Here is a 5,353-nt window from a genome sequence, read left to right on the forward strand (position 1 = left end):
TAGTCTCGCTATGGCTTTCGGAGGCAACTGACAATGATATGAGCAATTTAATATCTAATTTTCAGAAAAATAAAACTAATATCAAATTACACACTCATACTTCAATCCCTTACCATTAGTCTCGCTATGGATTTCGGAGGTAACTGACAATGTTATGAGCAATTTAATATCTAAGCTAACTAATAAAGTCAATGAACAAAACTGAAATAAAAAAACAAAACTGGTATTAAAAACTAGAAAAAGCAAAGACAACAAAGAATTAATTCCATGTCATTAGTCGTTGTGAAAATTATGTGCAAATGCCCGGGCTGCCTACTATAATCTGGAACAAAAACACTGATCAACGTTAACAACAATGTGTTACAGGGAAAAGTTTCTATATAGAACTGCTCTATCCCACTAAGGTGTGACAACTGCCTTAGAAACAAACAGAGAAAAGCTACTTTCTTTTTCCTTTATGAATTATAGATAGAGAGGAACAGAAAGACCAACCTCTGTCTTGCGCTAATCTCCTGGTTTGATTCCTCTCTTCTTTGATAGTCTTCAGCTACCTGCTCCCTTGCACACCCAGCTTCACAAAGTACCTGTAAGATCACATAAGCATAGCACTATACAAAGACATGGATCTATAATCATAAACAATCTAGGATCAGATGTAAATTGACCATACAAATGTAGCAAGCATCAATGACACAAAAGCATGGAGGAAAACTCGAATAACTTTTATTGATAAACAAGAAAAGAGCTAAGAGGAGTTACAACTAGTTGTTCTGACCCAGCATCAACCTCCCAGCAAAGAAGCCCCTCTTCACCTCAAACAAAGCTTAGATCACCCAACAATCTGATGTTTGTCTCAAGAAAACAACAACAATTCCTTACAATATGCAAAATTCCAGCCTCTGGATCTCTGGGATGAGGGATCCATATATAGATGTTTTTAATGGAGATGAGTCAGCTCATGATTTTATTAGTGTCTTCCCTCTGATAGTTCTTGCTTCCACTTGGAGATTGATGGTCTCTTACTCATCCTTGGTCGAATTCAGTGAGGCAAGTGTCACAGGAAAAGATTCTGGAAGCTTCCATTGCCTCTCCACCTCGCGGAATGACACTGCCATTTGTCATTTCTCGCCCATTGCACCCCACAGAAGGGAATTTTGAAATGAAATGCACCCACACAATGTATTTAGGTGAGATGCAACGCACTTAGCCAGTGGAGCAGCTGAAATGATCCTGTTTTGACCAATTCTGAGCAGTTTTTCATGGAGAACTTATGGGAGAAGCTGTAATCTGTTGACCTTGTTCTTTTAGGGGTTAGAACAACACTTTTAGAAACTTAGGAGCCCTTGGTTTATGGACATTTCATGCTTGGGGTTGTAGGGCCCAAAAATGTCTATAACAGTTGCCCCCTAAAGCATGAGGTCGTTAATATTTTGATGTCGGGTGAAATGCTTTATTATGAGGATCTGAAGTTCTTTCAGTGCTGGGAGGAGACCTGTAATAAGATACAATACAATACATTATCTTCATAATATTTTCATGATCTAGCTGAGGCGGGCATTCCCATGCTCAACTTTATAAATTCATTTTCATGTACATAGGACAGACAATCGTCTGAGTGTAGACTGATGATCTTGATAGAGCCATCATCCTTTTGATTGGATGATTATCTGTGCAGCAATGATGTACATTTGATGTCTTTATTTCCTTGAATATATCTCGCAGCCCGGATGGATGAAACTAGATCCGGGGTCTTTAATCTCATTCGATCTTCACTCGAAGTACAAGTCGATCCATGTGAGAAATGTTCTGAAGTCGAACATGGAAAGACATCACTTGATTTACCAGTCAATGATGTAAACTGTTAACAAGCGCGAGAGGAATCACCGATAATGATAATGACCCTCAAGGTACTGCAGTACAATTTACGTGGTGTGAATAAAGGACTTGGCGTCGAACACCACGAAAAATCTTTCAGTCGAAGGCCATTGATGTAAACCTGTCGCTGGAAGTGAGAAACTTGCCATTGAGGCATGCAAGCTTCAAAGTACTGAATGGGGTGTTCCTAGATCAACTTCCGGGATAATGAGTTGATGTCGACAAGAAATGATCCGTCACAGGAGGGCCTTAATGAATCCCACATCAATGACACGGAACGGAGCAAATGATTTTAATGGAGGTGAAAACGATCTGGTGATATAAGGTTCAGGGTGGCGGTCATGAAAGAATGTAGTATAAATGTAAGGTAGTGGGTGAGACACAGGTGAATTCTCTGAATGACTTCTCTTGAACATATCGGCGACACTGATGTGATGGATTGGTAGCATTAACCCCAAATGTGGATGGTATGGTGGGACCATGGTGATGTGACCGGTGAATGAAACAACCCAACCCGACTCGGAAACGGAGTGGAAGTGTCATGTTCAAGAGCGACTTGCTACCAACAAAGTTTCTTCAAGTTTTTTTCCCAATTTCCCCAGTCATTGATGGCCAGTACCTCTTTATTTTTTTCAAGCTTGAGGAGGATAACATATGCTTGTTCTATAATTTTCCCTTCGGACAAACCCATCGCTATGTTTTGACGAGCCTAGCGATAGTGAAACTCGTTCTTGTCTATAGACAAGTTTGTCGCTATTATACTTTTAACGAGTTTAACGACAAAGATAACTCGGTCCTTTTCAATTTTAGAGAGTCTGAAAAGGAACGTAAAGGTAACTCCAAAATTCCTTTTTCGTCATCTAATCCCTTAAGTCCGAAAAAATATAAAACAATACAGAAGGGATGAATTTTCGATACTTTTAACGAGCCGAACAAAACAAGCACTCGATCTTTTTGTGTAATAATCCCTCAGGTCCAAAAAGATTAAAATCTAGAGGAGGGATAGCACTTCTTGTCCCTTTAACGAGCTGGAGAGGCCAATGGCTCGGTAATCTTTTCATATTTTATGAGTCAGTTGAAAAGAGCTTAAAGGAGACTCATCTTTTGAGGAACGAGTGATAAAATGGGTAGCAATTGATTCCAGGTAAGGTTTGGAATTTTCCAATCACGACAGTGTTACAAGGATGGCTAGTGAGTTCACTCTTCGCAGCTGTTCCTCAAAATGGGTAAACAATCAAATGGGGGTGAATGAGCGGCCAATGAAAAAGTGGAGGTGACGGTGCAAACACGACCAAGGCTTTAATGGCTGAAGTACTACATTCACGATGGTTATTTACCAGTGAATAGTTCATTTTTTAACGAGCTTAAACGCGAGGGGAAACATTTGCTCATGGCTTATGTTTATTTTTTAACGAGCTTGAACTATGTGCTAAAATGCTCAATGCGGGTTTATTTTTTAACGAGCTTCAACCTTGCGGTAACATTGCTCGATTAATCCAGTCGTGTGATAAGAATGTCTCATATAAAAACGACAACTTTTAGATTTTTGCCCCACATCTTTTCTTTATGCAAGTTAGGAAACGACCAATCCAAAAAACAGATAAATGATCACTCTTCGCTTGCACTCCAAAAGGTTTGCATGCCCCCAGGTATAAAACATAGTTTCAAGGTTACCCCTTCTTTATTCCGTTAAAACACTTGTTTTACCGAGAGAGGCCTACCTCTTACAGGTTACCCAAAGATTGTTCTATTCACAGCGCAAACAAAACACTTCTTCGGCGATGTATACCGAAATAGACAAAGGTGAGTGAAGGAGGGTACTCCACTCACATAACTTTGAAAAGAGAGTCTTGTTCTAGAATAACTCCCTCTTCCAATCACGGACGGGAGTAGAGACTAGTCATATTTTCTCGCGGAAACCTACCCTATACCCGAAGTTTTCCTGCCGAAGCAGACTAGGGTGCATGTCCCCCGGGTTTTAGTCATGTCCCCCCGAATCACTCGCGCTCATCGGGTGGACGGACTGGAGATTGAGACATTTCTTGCGTGAAAAGACCATTCAAGGATGGTATATGACTATTTGCTCTGTATGATCCGGGAAATGAAAGCTGGTTTACGAGCTTGACCACTCTTCCTTCGTGCAGAAAACACATTACTCTAAAGAGTGAGGAGAAAATTGCTCCCATGCAATAAATATAGTCTCGTCCGAGGAGTAGATTGTAATCCAGGGGTCCTTGGACTACCATTATGTTCATGTGAACGGTTTTCCCTCTCAATGTTATGGGCACATCGGGAAGGATCCCTAACGGTCGACTGGTTCCTTTATCAAAACCTGTTAGATTTCTCGTCTCAGGCAAAAGTGATGGCGAACCAAGCGCTTTCCAAGCAGTTGAGGAAAGGATACTCACAAAAGCCCCCTCATCTATGATGGTGTCACGCGGAAAGAGTCGTTAGTGTGGACACAACCGACCTTCCTAGAAAGCCTAAGACTCTCTAATGACAAACAAGACAAATAAGAGCAATCCTTCCCTAAATATGCTTTTACAATATGAGAAATCAAGTGTTTAGATCCTACCTGTAATCCAACGCTGTTGTAGTAGTCCAGCTTCGTTGATCCGTATGAGCTCCTCCTTCCCTTCGAAACCTGCATTCGCCAACAATCAAACGATTAAATAGCACCTAAATATCACATACAATAAAACATATTTAACATGTAGACCAAGGAGTACATGAAACAACTCATTAATAACAAATTGTTGAGAAGAATGGACTAATTTGTATTAAAAGGTAACAAAAGGAACCATTACAACTTGAGCCTTGGTGTTGTGCAAGCTCCTCCCAGGGTCCACAAGAGTTCTCCCTTACTCTGATCAGCTCACCCACCTCCCAATGGAAACAAGTAAAGATGGTAATCTCTCCTCACAAGCTTCTACAAGGAAGTCCTAATTCCAGCAGCATCTACCCTTAGGAATGTTTAGCTTTCAACCTCCCCTCCCTTTGGCCCAATGCCTGTATTTATAGTGCTCTAGAGGAAGTTATTCAGGTCCACCATCAATGGGATAAGTCCCTCTTTGGATGGGATAGCTCCCCTATTGAAGGGATAAGTTCCTCTTTGGTAGGGATACATGAACCATCTGGAGGCGCTTCATACACGTCAAACATGCTTATAGAAGACTCTAGAAATGACCACAAGTAACTTTTTTGGAGTGAAACTTGCGCCTTTTGACCTTTACAGGAATACGCACCCATCCCTTTACATACAGAGCGTACAAGTACGCAGGTTTTGTGAACTTGGGTTGCGTACCCGCAGGTAAGGCTAAGAGAAATTGCGTACCGGAGATAATTGACTTTAAATGACTTTTCTCTCTTTCTTGAAGTTTGACATGGAGAGCAGAGGCATGAGACTTGCCAAGGAGGATAGTATGACAGTGGATGGAGCCATACTAACTGCAAATAGTCATGGTGACATTTTTTAGTG

Source organism: Pinus tabuliformis, chromosome 1_2 (assembly GCF_031772625.1).
Source record: "Pinus tabuliformis cultivar Carrire ecotype Pingquan chromosome 1_2, CPIR1, whole genome shotgun sequence".
NCBI lineage: Eukaryota > Viridiplantae > Streptophyta > Pinopsida > Pinales > Pinaceae > Pinus > Pinus tabuliformis.